The 18744-nt window shown below is 40.7% G+C and overlaps 1 protein-coding gene across 3 annotated transcripts in view; it reads left to right on the top strand.

Annotated features, from left to right (window-relative positions):
- The window catches only part of UTP25 (UTP25 small subunit processor component), a 1083612-nt gene that overhangs the window by 43432 nt on the left and 1021436 nt on the right, over positions 1–18744 (top strand). The gene's annotated exons all lie outside the window — the stretch shown is intronic.

The raw sequence follows: 18744 nt of genomic DNA, 5'->3' as shown, positions 1-18744 counted from the left end.
TTTTTTGTTTTTTTTATGTAGGCTCCCCGTCCTGTACCCAATGTTCTTGTTTGTTCCTCCATTGGACTGAGAGCTCTGCAGCCCATTTGTCGTCCAGTGAAGTCAAGAGTTGGGTTTTAGGGAGTAGGCCATTCTACAGATCCTGTGGACTGTCCTATGTCGAATAACTCCAAGCAGCCTGCAAGCTTTGCTGTAGGGAGATGCATGCGAGCTTCTACTCGTATGCAACCTCCAGCCTAAACTGCACACTACATGCATTGTGGCCATGGCAGGCTATTCATGTTATTGGTGATATTCCTGCAATTGTTGCTAACACAGCAAGTCAAGCTGCCTCCCTCCCTGCCCAAGGATGGGCAAGCTGGTATCATAAGGTCACCAGCATTCTCCCCCATCTAGTCTCATCAGCTTGCTTTTCACAATTCAGACAGGTGAAGTTGGGACTTTATCCCTCTGTTACATGGGACCAGGTTTGGAATTGTGGTTTTCTTGAGATACATGCCAGAAACACGACCTGGGAGGTGGCTGTGCTCATGCATAGTACATTGCAAGGAACAGGACAACAAGGAGTGGTAGTATGTGTTACACTGTAACAATGCTAGTGACTGAACTTCATAGTGGTGGTGGGAATACATCACATCTGTGAGTGGCAGTGTAGGATTACTTTAGTTTTCTGACACACATTTTCTGCACTGAATTCTCTGTACCTTGTGTGTGTGTGTGTGCGTGTGTGTGTGTGAGAGAGAGAGACTGCTTTGTGTGCTTCATAAGCTGTTTCTAAGCTTTTCCAGCATGGTAATGGGTCAACAATAATTCAGCCTCATTTTCTCTTTTTTTCTGACACACACACACAAACGCACCACCACATAAATCAGATTTATACAAATAAATAAATAAAACAGTAAAACAAAATAAATAAAATTACAGTAGGAACATCCAGCTGGACTTTGACATTGCCAGCAAGAGGGATCCAGTCATAAATATTTACACTAAACAAGATAAAGCTAATTTAAACAAATCGTTAAACAATAAAATGAATATATTTGAATGTAACTCTTTACTGCAAAGATACCAACACAACTTTACACTGATTGTTTGTTCTACAGCAGGAAACATCACAATACAGTCATGTAAAACAAATTTCAACAGACAATTTGCACACACAAGTATTACATCTCTTTGAAGTGAGTAGGAAACAGTAGTGTCTTTCGGCATTTCCCGGTTAGGGGTCGCCACAGCGGAACTCCGGTCCGCTAATGATTGGCAGTAGATTTTTACGTGCTGGCTTGCCAGGCCTAACGCACAACCTTCAACGAAGGATTGCCCATTCATGCATGTCGCCACACAGAAAATGCTCTAACTGAGAATCGAATGGGCAATGTCTAACTGTGAGGCGACAACGCTACCACAGCACCACCACCGCAGTCTAATAAAAAGAAATGGGGAAACTTTTAACTACTATTGCTCTATTAAGAGTGTGTTGAAGTTACATAAGATGCCATACAATCTGTAAAGTCTTTTTAGGGAAATATACACACACACACACACACACACACACACACACACACTTAGTTACTGTAACCTCAATTCTGTTTTGATATTTATTGCATCACACTAGGGGTTTTCATATCACTATTACTATGTAGTATTGGTATAATTTCCCTATTTACCATACTGGTGAACACTCATGCACACACCTGCACACTTATGTATTAGTCGTTTACTTCATCCACTGTTTTCTGTATTTTTCAACTAGTTTTCATTGTATAAACATTGTTTTGGGGCTGTAAACATGAAAAATGTCATGAGTTTTTTTTTTTTTTTTTTTTTTTTTTTTTTTTTTTGGCAAAGCACTGACTTTGTTTTTCTGATCTGTTAATAACTTAGTTTTATACATGGATGAATATTTACTAGATATTATTAGACAGATACATTTTTGTTCTTGTCACAGACCTGATGAAGGCTTTATTGCATTAGTTAGCTGAAAGCGATTTTAGTTAAAACTGTTTTTTGTATATGTTACGTTCTTAATACCAGATCTTGGAATGTGGGTTGCGAATAGATAGGTAGTGTTTTGCTTAACTAGGATTTAAAACTCAAAAAGCCAAATGCAGTGCTGCTATCAGTTGAGGCAGGAGACTCACGTAAACATAAAAGAGAGCAATCCAAATCCAAGTGTGTGACCCTCCAGTGGCAATGAAACGAAAAGCAGAGATTCAAATGAACTTCAAATAAGATGCATTCATAAAAAATAATAAAGTTTATTCCAATGAGTGAGCGCTTTCGCCAAAGGCTTCTTCAGACTCTTAAAACAATGAATAAAACTGTTTGAATCATTTTTAAACCATCCTTAAGCTTTATTGACATTACAAATTGATATGTCACATGTTATCTTGTCTTAAAGGAACAGATACTCAAAAGTTAACATAGTTAAATGCAACAATATTTAGAAGGAATACTCCATCCAAATATACAATTAATGATCAGAATGTACATGCAAATAAGTAAAATTTATATGCATATACCCTGATACATTCTAAAAATAAAAGGAGCATTGTGCTTGGTCCTATATCATTCTACAATCATTAAAAACTGTTGCTACATTCATTAAAAACCCTGAACATTCTCTCTCCTCATAGTGTTAAAACATTAAAATCCATAGATAAACAGCAAGTTTTATCGCTTTCCATATCTAGCATCTCTACTAAGATAGTGGTGTGTCGAATGCAACTTTGCATATATCAGGTTAAAAACTAATATAGCGAGAACTCTGTACTAAAAATGTAAGCTTACTCTTTACCACAAAACAACATAGCGAATATAATGTATTTCGCGATGTGCTCATCAAGGAGTCAGACCTCATCATATCGGTGAAAGGCTGTTGTCCAAGATTAAAAATTCCACAAATAGGAACCTCTTAGATTCCACGTAAAACAAACTGTTTACAAGTTGTAAAGTGCCGTGTGCTGTAGGAACTCTGAATGCAATTGAGTACAACCTAACTTCATGCTTATGGTAACTCAACGTGGTAAGCACGTTCTAAGCATCTAAGTACTGAACAACAGAAACAATGTTTAAATTTCTAAGAAAAAGGTGAGCCTATATTGGCTGTCCTGTGCCTAAAATAGACAGTATTTGTAAGCACGCTTATGCCCTAGGAGCATATATTGATCACAAAGTGTCACTATTTAAAACAATGAAACGTGTACATATTAATGAGTACACTTATTAAAGTGTTCTGAACATGGCAGAGATGGCATTAACTAATACAAAATAAAGAGATAAAAACAGATAAATAGTGGAATGCTAGTAACACATAAAAATTGACATAATAAAGCTTGAAATTAGCACAAAGCACACATATAATAATACCTAAGTATAAAGCTCCATAGATGATAGGGTCCCTAACTAGTAAAAAGCAACTACTTCCATGTACATAGTTGGTGCTAAATATAACAACATTCTAAGTTAAAAGGGTCAAATGAAAATGTGAAGAGATAAACAATCCAACAATACTAAGCCTGTACCTAATGATAAAACAAAACTATCTATTGATGTATGGGTACCTAGCTCAGTCAAAATAAATTCCAGTTACAGTGAACAAATATAGACGATATGCATGCTTGTATATACATGTGTATATATGCATGTGTAAACTATGCCCAATAACCACTAATATATTGAGGTGGTGAAAGGAGGATGAAAAACATACTAGTATGTGAGGTGGGCTCAGAAGTAAGGCTAAAACAAGAAAGTTTAACATATCCAAAGGTCCATCAGTTCCTGGGATTTGATACTAAGAACACATCTACTTGTGGCTATAAAGCTCAGAACATTAATACTATGAAAATAATTATATTCAGTCTACAAGGACTGATTCTTACACTGATTTACTATAAGAGTGACATCAATACGTAGTTTTAAAATTACCTTACTACTCTATTTAGGTAATAGTAGGTTAAGTCATCTTCGTAGTCTTCTACTTCTTAAAAATGGTTTGAGTTGCACTTTATCATTAAGCCCTGGTGACCTATCAGACCTTAGTCTGATAATCCAACGTGTCTCCTGTTCTAAGGTTTTGTTGATTAGATCACCACCTCTAAAACCCACGCTGACTTGTTCAATAACACAAAATTTTTGAGCATCCTGTTACGCTACGCACATATAACTTCAGAACTAACACGAACTGTGAAAGTAAGAATGTGGTATACATGGCCACCTGTATAACCTGCAAAAGCTATTACATTGGCAAAACCAATAGATCACTTAAGGAAAGAGTTAGGGAACATATTTACCACATTAGGATAGGTACTGAGACCAATGCCCTGGCTAGACACAATACAACAGCAGGCACCAATCATAATTTTAAATTTTGTGTTATTGAACAAGTCAGCGTGGGTTTTAGAGGTGGTGATCTAATCAACAAAACCTTAGAACAGGAGACACGTTGGATTATCAGACTAAGGTCTGATAGGTCACCAGGGCTTAATGATAAAGTGCAACTCAAACCATTTTAAGAAGTAGAAGACTACTAAGTTGACTTAACCTACTATTACCTAAATAGAGTAGTAAGGTAATTTTAAAACTACGATTGATGTCACTCTTATAGTAAATCAGTGTAAGAATCAGTCCTTGTAGACTGAATATAATTATTTTCATAGTATTAATGTTCTGAGCTTTATAGCCACAAGTAGATGTGTTCTTAGTATCAAATCCCAGGAACTGATGGACCTTTGGATATGTTCGGCTTTCTTGTTTTAGCCTTACTTCTGAGCCCACACCTCACATACTAGTATGTTTTTCATCCCCTCCTTTCACCACCTCAATATATTAGTGGTTATTGGGCATAGTTTACACATGCATATATACACATGTATATACAAGCATGCATATACGTCTATATATTTGTTCACTGTAACTGGAATTTATTTTGCGACTGAGCTAGGTACCCCATACATCAATAGATAGTTTTGTTTTATCATTAGGTACAGGCTTAGTATTGTTGCGGATTGTTTATCTCTTCACATTTTTCATTTGACCCTTTTTAACTTAGAATGTTGTTATATTTAGCACCAACTATGTACATGGAAGTAGTTGCTTTTTTACTAGTTAGGGACCCTATCATCTATGGAGCTTTATACTTAGGTATTATTATATGTGTGCTTTGTGCTAATTTCAAGCTTTATTATGTCAATTTTTATGTGTTACGCCTAGCATTCCACTATTTATCTGTTTTTATCTCTTTATTTTGTATTAGTTAATGCCATCTCTGCCATGTTCAGCTTAACACTTTAATAAGTGTACTCATTAATATGTACACGTTTCATTGTTTTAAATAGTGACACTTTGTGATCAATATATGCTCCTAGGGCATAAGCGTGCTTACAAATACTGTCTATTTTAGGCACAGGACAGCACGAATATAGGCTCACCTTTTTTCTTAGAAATTTAAACATTGTTTCTGTTGTTCAGTACTTAGATGCTTAGAACGTGCTTACCGCACGTTGAGTTACCATAGCGCATGAAGTTAGGTTGTACTCAATTGCATTCAGAGTTCCTACAGCACACGGCACTTTACAACTTGTAAACAGTTTGTTTTACGTGGAATCTAAGAGGTTCCTATTTGTGGAATTTTTTAATCTTGGACAACAGCCTTTCACCGATATGATGAGGTCTGACTCCTTGATGAGGCACATCGCGAAATACATTATATTCGCTATGTTGTTTTGTGGTAAAGGTACGCTTACATTTTTAGTACAGAGTTCTCGCTATATTAGTTTTTTAACCTGATATATGCAAAGTTGCATTCGACACACCACTATCTTAGTAGAGATGCTAGATATGGAAACGCGATAAAACTTGCTGTTTATCTATGGATTTTAATGTTTTTAACACTATGAGGAGAGAGAATGTTCAGGGTTTTTAATGAATGTAGCAACAGTTTTTTAATGATTGTAGAATGATATAGGACCAAGCACAATGCTCCTTTTATTTTTTAGAATGTATCAGGGTATATGCATATAAATTTTTACTTATTTGCATGTACATTCTGATCATTAATTGTATATTTGGATGGAAGTATTCCTTCTAAATATTGTTGCATTTAACTATGTTAACTTTTTTGAGTATCTGTTCCTTTAAGACAAGATAACATGTGACATATCAATTTGTAATGTCCAATAGGAAGCTTAAGGATGGTTTAAAAATGATTCAAACAGTTTTATTCATTGTTTTAAGAGTCTGAAGAAGCCTTTGGCGAAAGCGCTCACTCATTGGAATAAACTTTATTATTTTTTATGAATGCATCTTATTTGAAGTTCATTTGAATCTCTGCTTTTCGTTTCATTGCCACTGGAGGGTCACACACTTGGATTTGGATTAACTAGGATTTAGTTTGATCTAATCAGTAGTAGTGTGTGGGGGTGGGTACTTGTCATTTTAAAGTGCACTTTTACGACCCGGTTTATATTGTTTGCCATGAATGGGTTAGTTTAAAGTTAAACGATTCATATATTTTCCGCACCTACTTCTAAGTATATAAAGGTGATATATGTTGTTAAAATATTTCTGATTTTGTGTTATTGAGGATCACTTGTCCGTGACAAATAAAGGCTTGTTGCTTTGGAACACAACCTGGGTTTCATGAGTTTTGGAAATTATTGTGACTGAGCTCATCACAGAAGTCTTAAGACCACTATAGTTTCTCTGCTTTTTATTTTTTCCTCAACTCTCGTGGTGGTGAAGTTGGAACTAGACAGCTTCCTGTGCTTGTTCATTTTTTTAGTATTCTTAACATGATGGGATCCCCTGCCACACGCGCAGCCTGACATCCAGCCAGTATATCAAAGCCTTTAGGATGCTAATGATGCTCTGTATGTCACACGTATGCTCAACGCGCAAGGCATAAAGGTGATGTCTGGACATATCATCCTCAGAACTTCTTTGCTGCCAGTCCAAATGCCATCATTGATCTGATCTCTAGAATCATTGCTGGTTTACCTAGCTGTTTAGATAAGTGCCCCATTGGGGTTTTTTGCTTATCTTTTTTGCTTTTGCATTAGTGTTGTTCTGGGGTTTCATGTCACCCAGAAAGGGTAAAGGGCAGTGTGGGAGACAGATTTCCCATAAAGACCGTCACAAGCAGTGCTTGTTTTGTTTAGGTGCTTCTCACACCTTACGTCCTGCTCTGTTTGTCAGGTTTTTGTTCCAAAGACCGTATGCAGTCACCTTTCATCCCCTGCTGTCTAGTTTGAAAACCACAGTCTAAAGCTTTTAGTGAAAGACACTATGGAAGGTACTTCCCAGCCTGAGGGAAGAAGACCAAAAAAGTCAGGAAGGTCAGATTCCTTGGCTGTGCCTTTTCTACCGGATGTCTCTCTCTAGGCTGGTTAAAGCCTGGAGGTTTGTCCTGTTCCTGGGTTGGATTCCTCTGCCGCGACCGGTTTGGAGGCTGGCATGGATCCGGCTTCTTGCACATCCTTGGAGGCCTTGCAGACCTCTGTTTAGGATGTTCAGGGGGAATTGCAGCTGATTATCACTGCAGAGCCTAGGGGGGGTTCCTCACATACTGGTAAGGTAGGAAGTCCTGACTACGATTATTGAATGTAGGCAGATGTCGGAGCCTTCTACGTTTCATAAGGCAGATGTACCTTTAAAAAAAGCAAAAGACAAAAATCTATTTCTTCTGCTCCTAAAAAAACTGACTTGCACAATTTTACGGAGGGGTTGTTGAATGCTGTTATGGCCTTGAAGTCTCCTCAGGGAGACTCTGTCCTGGCTTCTCTTGATCATCTTCCCCTTTCAAGAGATCTAGGGATCAGGATTATTCTGAGGAAGAAGAGGATTTTGACGAGGAATCCCTGGACTGTTCTACCCAGATTCCTTCTCCTTTGGATTATGGCTCTTAGGCAGAGCAATCTGCTAGTTCTGAATTTCCTTTTGAGGAGACTTTTTTTGGGAATACCATTGCCAGAATGATGGAATTCTTTAAATGGGATTGTTCCCAAGTATCTGAAGTGCAGAGGAGATGTTATGAACTCCTTCAAATGGAGTCTCCTAGACCCTCTGCTGTTCCTTCTGTTTTGGCTGCTTTATTGGATGCCTTTTCTTCTGTATCTCAGGACCTACTCCTGAAAAAAACAGATTGGTTTTGTAAAGTGCCTGATGACTGCAAATTCCTTTATAAGTGTCAAACTGCTTGTCAAACCTAGAGCTGCTGGACATGCTCCACTTAAAGGAATCCCAGTCCATCCGAGCTACACGCTCTAGGGACCTAAACCTTACCACAATAAACAGAACATGCTGGAGGGATAGATTCCTGTTCCAGAGACTTCCCATACTCTGGAACAGACTACCTATCTATGTCAAACAAAGCTCCTCATTAGCACTCTTCAAGAAAAATCTTGATGATTGGATGGGAGATAGGAAATTCACCCCGGGGGGTTCACTTCTGTGGCTCTGCTCGACAGGGGCACAAGAAAATAATTTTCTTGGGTGGCGAAAGCCAGGGTACATTTTTGGCTAGGCTTATATAGGCCCTAGGGCCAATAGCCTAGTACCCTCCTATGTACCTATGAACCTATTATCAGACTCCTATGACTAGATGTGTTTTGGCTGTCCTTTCTCAGGCTTGCCAGGTTATTTCTGACCTTCTTGATTCTGAGGGAAAGATTTCTGCCTCGTCTCTGATAGGAGCTTCTTCCCAGGTAGCTCGCCATTCCATTAAATGTAGTTATGCTGCAGCAGATGCTTCTTCTAGTGCTGCTGCTTCTGACTGTGAGTTGAGAGAGAGATTCCTAGCTATGGCTTCAGCCTCTACCTGATGATATTAAGGCTAAGTTGATTGATGCTTCTGTGGACAACAAATGTTTGTTTGGTGCTGCTGAAGCTGAATTGTTCAAGTTCCTGCAGGAGAAAGGAAAGTAGTTACAGGACCTGAAACATTTTTGTTTCCCCAAACTTCCAGAGAAACTATCCCAGTAAACTGATCTTTGTTGGACGGCAGTCTTGTCCTCCTCCTAAAGGCAAGAAGGGTGGTAGGAGGGTTCCTACAGCTAAGTCTACACTGACCCGTACTGCTCAGAAGCCTTCCTTTCCTGATTAAACCAGGTGCTGTCTGCCTACCCAATTGTCCCCAGCCACATTCCCCTATCACATAGTCTTTCACTCTCTCTTTCCGTTTGGTTAAGCATAACCCAAGATTCCTGGGTTCTTTCTATTAATTGTCAAGGTTATTTCATAATTTGGAAATGTCTTCCCCCATTCATGGGCATTCCTCAGCCACCTCAAGACCAGTTGACCTCTTTTCCAGAGGTGCTTCAGGGACTTTTGATTCAGGGAACTATTCAAGAGGTTCCAGCGGCTCAAAGGGGTTAGAGGTTTTATTCCAAAATGTTTTTGGTCCCCAGGAAGGAGGGCACTTGGAGACCTATTCTGGATCTTTCTCACCTGAATGCATTCCTGAAGGTTCCTTTCTTTCAAATGTTATCCCTTCAGACTTTGTTCCCTCTACTGCTTCATCAGGCTTTCATGGTTTATCTGGAACTTAAGGATGCCTACTTCATATCCCTATTTGTCCCCTTTTCAGGAAGTTTTTGCATTTCTCTGTTGCTTCCTGGCATTTTCACTTCTGTGATTTGCACTTTAGCCTCTCTACTGCCCCAAGGCCCTACCTAAAGATCAAAGACCTCCGAAGCTCAAACCTGCTGCACACACTGCAGACTCAACAGAATTCACTACACATAATACACACAACTGCGTCTTGGCCAGTAAGCCCCTAAGGCAAAACATCTCAAAAACAAACGTCTTGGTCATAGGCGATTCCATAGTGAGAGAGACAGCCCTTACCAGGCTAGACAAGGAGAAGGTCATAGTCAGGTACCGGGACCCATCGGATCACACACACACACACACACACACACACACATATACATGCACACACACACGCACATATACATACACACACACACACACACACATATACACACACACACACACACACACACACACACACACACACACACACACACACACACACACACACACACATACACACATATACACACATACACACACACATACACGTCTCTCAACAACAAGTACCGTTGTGACTCTGTTGTAGTCCATGTTGGAGTGAATGACCTGAGACGTACCTCACTGAACTTATGAAGAAAGACATGACTGAGCTTTCAGTTTGTGTGTCCCTGGCAGATATGACCCTAGCCCTAAACAGCATTCTACCTTCATCCAGGATGATGCCTTAATATAAACAAAAAATGATCGACTTCAGCAATTGGCTTAGCTTCTGGTGTCAATCCAGGGGGATCCAGTGTCTGTCAGCCTGGGAAGATATGGTTGATAGACCATGCTGCTTTGCCAGAGATGATCTTCACCTGTCGCCTCTTGGCTTTCAGTTACTGAAAAAGGTACTTGCCTCCCCATAGTGACTTTTTTAGGCAATGTCATAACCACAAAATTCCCAGTGTAAAAAAAATCCACTAGAGACAAACTCAAGGTTATGCTGCTTAATGCTAGTTGTCTGAATCACAAGCTGCACTCACTGGAAGCACTCCTTACCTTAGAAGATGCCGATGTCTGTGCAGTCACGGAGACATGGTTCAAGGCCGCAGAGAGCACCCCGGCCATGCAAGGCTACAATGCCTTCCACACATTCAGACCTCAAAAATAGTGTGAAAGAACCAAAGGCGGACGTGTATCCATCTTCGTTAAAGGCAAGTACACCTCAAGACTGGTCAAACAGTATGACTCCCTTGAGCTACTCCAAGTCTAACTAACTGTGGGTAAACCTCCCTTCCATATCCTTGTTAGCAACAGGTCCCCCATCATGAACCACAAGAACCACTCTGCCTACCTAGACCTACTTGAGTCACTCACTATACAACCAAACACCTTGGTCATGGGTGATTTCAATTATCGTTCCATCGACTGGGAGTCGTATACGAGCACAAACATGCTTGCCCTAAGGTTCCTGGATTTTGTTAATACAAATGCTGTAGAACAGGTAGTCTGCACCCCCACAAGAGGCTTAAATGTCCTAGACTTACAACCGATCAACATAGGGGATCTTTGCACTACCCCGTGTGTTGTCCACCGGTAATGTCTGATCATGAATCTGTCTCATTTGCAGTAACGATCATACCTGACCGCCCCCCCAATAGCAAAAAGGATGAAAAATTTCTCTAAAGCAAACTATAGCCTCCTTAAGCGACATAAATAGTTTCAAACCCCCTACTACCACTGTCAACAATTACTCCTATACAGAGATGTACTCAAATGCCCTATATATAGTAATGTATAGACTCTGCTGTACCTGAACAAATCAAAACAAGATTTTCACAAAAAGCAAGCCACCCAGGTGGACATCAAGCATAAATACAGTGGCTATAAAAAGTGTACACACCCCTGTTAAAATGCCAGTTTTTTGTGATATAAAAAAAAAAAATGAGATAACAATAAATCATTTCAAAACATTGCCCACCTTTAATATGACCTATAACCTGTACAATTCAATTGAAAAAATATCTGTTAGGGCAAAAAATATAAAAAAAAAAAAAAAATGTACAATAAGCTGGTTGCATAAGTGTGCACACCCTTAAACTAATACTTTGTTGAAGCACCTTTTGATTTAATTACAGCATTCAGCCTCCTTGGGTAGGAGTCTATCAGCATTACACATCTTGACTTGGCAATATTCACCCACTCTTCCTTACAAAAAAGCTCCAAATTTGTCAGATTGCAAGGGCATCTCTTGTGCACAGCCCTCCTGTCACCCCACAGGACTGTGGCTTACCAAGTTCACTGATGACTGCAAACTGGGTGCAATCACGGTGTCCCCATCCGATGTTGACATACTACAAAAAGGGCTTAGACAGACAAATGATTGGTGCCAAAACCACGGACTTAAACTAAATGCAAAAAAATGCGTTTTCCTCCTTTTTGGCAAAGGGTAAGTCCCTAGAACTTACCCTTAGCTTAAACCCTGTGGTGAGAGATTTGGAAACACAGGTTGATAGCAACCTTAACTTCAATCACCATGTGTCCACAGTGCTAGGGAAGGCCTTCTATGTTGCGCATCTCAGAAGTAAGGGCATTGCATCCAGATCTAAAGATGTTATAACTCCCCTGTGCTCATCCCTCATCAGACCATTAATAGAGTTCAGTGCTTCCTTCTGTAGGTACCTTATCAGACATCTGCAGCAGCTGGAGAGACCCCAGAGATTTCTCAACAAGAAAATTCACGGCCTTCAACACATGACCTACATGGATAGACTGAAGGCCCTGTCACTGTACTCTGTATCTTATAGGCTGCTGAGAGTAGACTTGTGCCTGGCCTACAGAGCAGTCTCTGACCCTGCCCTAATGGAAATGCACATCTGCAAGTCAAATGGGACACCATTCACTTGCTCTAGGGAGCTTAACCTAGCCTGCGACATTAACATGACATTTATTTAGTTACATTTGTTTACCGGGAAAGTCTCACTGGGCAGAAGCCTATTTTCAGTGAAGGCCCAAGGAGAAAAGCTCTGCAGAAATATAAGCAGTATACAATAATTAGATAGTGCAATAGTACAGAGTATAATAGTATAGAGAGATTAAACTGATCAGTCACAGCATGAAGTTATGGGAAAAAGTAGTGGAAGCTAGGTTAAGAAGGGAGGTGATTATTAGTGATCAGCAGTATGGTTTCATGTCAGGAAAGAACACTACAGATGCGATGTTTGCTCTGAGAGTGTTGACGGAGCACTACAGAGAAGGTCAGAAGGAGTTGCATTGTGTCTTTGTGGATTTAGAGAAAGCATATGACAGGGTGCCTGGAGAGGAGTTGTGGTATTGTATGAGGAAGTCAGGTGTGTCAGAGAAGTATGTAAGAGTGGTACAGGATATGTACAAGGGTAGTGTGACAGTGGTGAGGTCTACGGTGGGAGTGACGGATGCATTTAAGGTGGAAGTGGGATTACATCAAGGATTAGCTCTGAGCCCTTTCTTATTTGCAGTGGTGATGGACAGGTTGACAGACTAGCTCAGACATGAGTCCCCGTGGACTATGATGTTTGCAGATGACATTGTGATCTGTAGTGAGAGTAGGGAACAGGTGGATGAGACCCTGGAGAGATGGAGATATGCTCTAGAGAGAAGAGGAATGAAGGTCAGCAAGACTAAGACAGAATATATGTGTGTGAATGAGAGGGAGGATAGAGCAATGGTGAGGATGCAGGGACTAGAGTTGGCGAAGGTGGATGAGTTTAAGTACTTATGATCAACAGTTCAGAGTAATGGTGAGTGTGGAAGAGAGGTCAAGAAGAGAGTACAGGCATGATGGAGTTGATGTAGAAGAGTGTCAGGAGTGATTTGTGACAGTCGAGTACCAGTAAGAGTGAAAGGGAAGGTCTGCAAGAGGGTAGTGAGACCAGCTATGTTAAATGGGTTGGAGACAGTGGCATTGACAAAAAGGCAGGAGTCCGAGCTTGACGTGGCAGAGTTGAAGATGTTAAGAATTGCACTGGGTGTGACGAGGATGGACAGGATTAGGAATAAGTATATTGGAGGGTCAGCCCAGGTTGGAAGGTTTGGAGACAAAGCCAGAGAGGCAAGATTATGTTGGTTTGGACATGTGCTGAAGAGGGATGCAGAGTATATTGGGAAAAAGATGCTAAGTATGAAGCTGCCAGGTAACAGGAAAAGTGGAAGGCCTAAGATAAGGTTTATGGATGTGGTGAGAGAGGACATGCAGGTGGTTGGTGTGACAGAGCAAGATGCAGAGGACAGGAAGAAATGGAAACAATTGATCTGCTGTGGCGACCCCTAACGGGAGCAGCCGAAAGAACAAAAAGAAAGATAGTACAATAGTATACATACATATGTCTCCCAGAGATTGCCACTCCTCTGGAACAAACTCCCAGTTCACATAAAACAGACCTCCTCAATGACCCTATTAAAGGGCAACTTAGATAAGTGGATGGGAGACCGTAAATTTACCCCGGGGGTGTCACCTGTTTCCCACTTTGATAAGGGCACTCAGTGCTGATCATAGCTTCACACTGCAAATATAGACCATACAACCTGGTCAGTAAGGGAACAAGGGTATAACATGGCTAGCCTTATGAATCCGACAATAAGCTAATCACCCTTGATGTCCACATCCCGCCCCCACCCCCCCAATAAGGAAACCACAGTAAAAAAATTCTCCAAAGCCAACTTCATGCTTCTTAAGACAGAAGTGGTGAACTTCATGACACCCATGCAGATGGACAATACAGTTGCAACTGCTGAATCCTACACAAATGCACTCTATAAGCACTTACACGAGTGCATGGATCGTGCTATCCCAAACAGAACCAATATGCTATCCTCCAAAAAAAGGAAGCCAATCTGGTGGTCCCCTGCCATAAACAAACTGTACAACAGAAGGAAGAAACTGTTGCAAAAGAGAGTAAAATCTCATGAGTGGAGGAGCTCCCTGGTCAGCCTCAGTAAGAAGCTGAGATCTCTTATAAGATCCTCCAAAGCTAGCTACGAAAACAAAATCACCACTAATTCCAAGGACAACTACAAAGCATTCTATAGCTATGTCAAGAATCTCGATGGCAACACCCAGATCTGCTCTGAGTTACAGCACAAAGGCAAGAAAATTACAGAACCAACTGATATTGCCAACATCCTGGCAGATAGTTTCAGTGCTAACTTTACCCCCTTCTCACCCCCCTAAAGGGACCATATCTATACAGGAAGAATGCAGAGTCCCTGTAATCACAACTACGCAGGTAAGAGCTGCACTCTCTAAAGCCAAAAGCACAGCATCAATGGGACCGGACAACATCCCAGGCTGCGTTTTACACAAACTTCAGAACAAACTGGCTCCCCACTTAAGCACCATGTTCAGTAATAGCCTCAAATCAGCCTTTGTGCCCACTGAATGGCACACAGCAACAGTTATCCCACTCCACAAAGGGGGAGCCACCACTGATCCCAGGAACTATCGACCTATTAGCCTGACGAGCCTGGTCTGCAAGGCCATGGAATGTATCATCATGGAACTCATAAACAAAGACATTGGTAACCTCCAAACTCTGGATCCCACCCAGTTTGGGTTTGTGAAAGGCAGATCATGCCTCCTGAACCTGATTGACTTCTTTGAGACAGTCACCAAAGCCGTAGATGAGGGTAAGGTGGTTCACACAGCCTATCTTGACCTCGCCAAGGCTTTCAACACCATCCCCCATTCTGGAATTATAGCTAAACTCACTAAACTAGGTATAAATCCCTACATCATAAGATGGGTTGCCAACTGGCTCATTGACAGAATCAACATTGTAAAAGTTGCAAACTCCAAATCTGACCTCAAAGCAGTGACAAGTGGAGTACCACAGGGTTCCATCCTGGGACCTCTCCTGTTTGGTATCTACTTCTCTGAAGTACAGGCCAACACAGAAGGCCTCTAGCTAATGAAGTTCGCAGATGACTGCAAACTAGAAGCCATAGTCAAGTCCCCAAATGATCTGGACATCCTACAGAAAGTAAACCACCAACAACCAGCAAAAAACGATAGTGAACACGCAGTAATGAAGAAATAATGATTATTTATTTATAATTCCTTCAAATCCAGACTGGTTTCGGCTATTCAGTCTTTATCAATGAATACAATAAAGTTTTTTTGAATGAAATAAAGCAGCCTGCATTTATACTAGTCTCTGATTACCTGGAAGCAATATTACAGCACCACCCAGTGGCTGGAGTAACAAAGTGCATGTTCCATTCTTGATTAAAGCATATGACCAGTGACACAAAAATGCCAGAGGTGTAGATATTAAGTCATATTTTTAAAGATAAAAATCAAAGCTCTGGAAGTAAGCCATTATATGACATACATATTACAAGGTAATAGACCAATACCATAGTCACTATTTGTGAATACATATCATAGTGTAAAAAAGCAGAAAATATATACCACTAATATATATATATATTTTGAAGGGTGATAACCACAAGTTCAAAAGAACTGAATAATAATGAACCAAGTACTGATCATGTAATATATTACAAAATAAGGCAAAAAGAGTATAGTGGCCTCATTCTCAGCTATATTATAGATTATAATAAATTGAAATAATATGCTTGTAGATAATACAAGTTCAACATTGTAATTGTACAATACTCAATGTTTAACGCCAACATACCAGATACGAATACCAAACCATACATATACATATTCGTATCCTGAACAATTTTTTATCATGCTTTGTAGAGTATAATATGAGCGTTGGTAGGCCTAACCACCATTGAATGGTTCTTACTAATTCTTGATCTATATGAATGTTTGTTGTTGTAACCATGATAATGAAATCCTCCAGTGTTCAGTGAAACTCACAGATGGTCATTCAGACCTGGGGGGAATAAACATCCAAGGTTGGTTATCCAATATTGTTCCTTGTGGTTTAAAATGGTGTGCCAACCCTGTTGGTTGTTCCTATCTCCCTGAATTTTGTCAATGATCATGAACATACACTGGGCATTGGGATGTTGTATTGTGTGTCTGTATAAAGCATTTGTTTCTTTTTTGTTCCTCATGTCACTACGATGTTCTGTCATCCTTATTCTCAGAGACCTAGATGTTTGAACAACATAAAAAGCTTTACATTGGCAGGTAGCTGAGTAAATAACCCATGTACTGCTGCAATTACCAAACACCCTGGTTTTAAATACCCGATTGGTGTTGGCACTGGTGAATTCTTTTAGTGTACTAACTTGTAAACAGGAGCAGCAGTGACCACATGGAAAAGTACCAATTAGTTTATCACCACTGATAGTGGTCTGATGATATATCGCACCTCCCCTTCTCTGTTTTGTAATGTGAAAATAGCCCTCCCAAATTCTTGCCTCTTCTGTATGACATTTGACATTGAGGGCCTAGTATTGACCTTAAAGTGTCATTAGCCAAAAGAATTTTCCATTTGCAATTAAGTATATCCCTGACAATAGGTTGGTTCCTGCCATATGTGGTGACAAATCTCAAGATAGAATCCTGATGAGCATGCTCTGATTTTTTGTATTGTAACAATGTTCTCCTGTCTATGGTTTTGCTCCATGAACTAGCTTGATATATATCTATGTCTCTATATCCTCTGTCCTGAAATCTATTGTATAAATCAAGTCTGGCATGTTCAAATTCATCATGAGATGAACAAATGCGTCTGATGCGCATGAATTGAGACTACAGAAGGGCCTCGCTGAGACAGATGCCTGGTGTCAGAGCCATGGCCTCAAGCTCAGTGCCAAAAAGTGCAGTGTCATCCCCTTTGGTAAAAACTCTGTACCCATGAACTGCCACATAGGCAGCAATCTGCTTAACACCGAATGCGTGATAAGAGACCTTGGGACCCAGGTGGACAGTAGTCTCTCCTTTGATAGTCACATCGCCACAGTAGTCAGGAAGTCCTTCTATGTGGCACACCTCATCATAAAAGGGTTCTCATCCAGGAAAAAAGAGGTCATTGTTCCCCTCTACTTGACACTCATTAGACCCAATATAGAGTACAACGCCCCTTTTGGAATGTACCTCACAAGACATCTGCAGCAGCTGGAAAGGCCACAGAAGTACCTCACAAAGAGGATTACTGGCCTCAAACAAATGCCCTACACTGACTGCCTCAAAAAACTCCAGCTTTACTCCGTAGCATATCGCCGACTCCGAGGTGATCTCTGCCTAACATATAAAGCTATGTCAAACCCAGAGCTGTTGGACATGCTACACCTAAAGAAATCCCAATCCCTCTGAGCTACACGCTCTAGGGACCCAAACCTTGTCACCAGAATAAACAGGACATGCTGGAGGGATAGATTCCTGTCTCAGAGACTTTGCATACTCTGGAACAAGCAACCCATCTATGTCAAGAAAAGTTCTTCATTAGCACTGTTCAAGAAAAATCTTGATGAGTGGATGGGAAATTGGAAATACACCCCAGGATCACTTCCGTGTCTCTGCTCGACAGTGGCACAGGTAAATAACTTTCTTGGGTGGCATAAGCCAGGGAACCTTGTTGGCTAGGCTTACATAGGCCCTTGGGCCGATAGACTAGTACCTACCTATGAACCTATAGTCAATAGCCTAGTAACCTCCTATGAAGAGTATTCGCCAAATGCCTAGCCTCTGTGGTTGATTTTTGCATGCTCAAAGGTATTCAGGTCTTTCCTTATTTAGACAACCTGCTTTTTCAAGCCTCTTCTCCAGTGATTCTTTTACAGTACCTTCAGTGGATCATCGCTGTGTTGCAAAGCCTAGGGTTCACTGTACATTTTCAAAAGTCCTTCCTGTCCCTATCACGGGATCATGTTTTTCTGGGATGCATGATCACACTGTTCCTATGCTAGCATCCCTGCCGCCTCCACAGGCTTTGACTCTGATTTCCTTTTTTCAGTTCCTTCTTCCTCTGTCCTTGATTTCAGCCAGGGAATTTCTGAGGCTTTGGCGTCCACCATCCCTATCCTTCCCTTTACCAGATTGCAGATGAGGAAACTTCAGTGGTATCTAAAGACAATTTAGCTTCAGCATTCTCACCATCTACAGTTTCCAAACCCTTTTCTTCCATGTCTCAAGTTGGAATTTCAGTGGTGGATTCACCAACTGACTTTGAATCCATGGCTTCCCTTTCAGTCCCTGCTTCCCTCTCAGGAGCTGTTCACAGATGCCTCAGACAGGGTTTGGGGGGCTTCCTTCAGAAACCTAAAGGTGCA

This window comes from Protopterus annectens, chromosome 1.part0, assembly GCF_019279795.1.
Source record: "Protopterus annectens isolate FY-2018-M chromosome 1.part0, PAN1.0, whole genome shotgun sequence".
Classification (NCBI taxonomy): Eukaryota; Metazoa; Chordata; order Ceratodontiformes; family Protopteridae; genus Protopterus; species Protopterus annectens.
The sequence above is the reverse complement of the archived record's forward strand: the minus strand, read 5'-3'. Positions and strand labels throughout refer to the sequence as shown.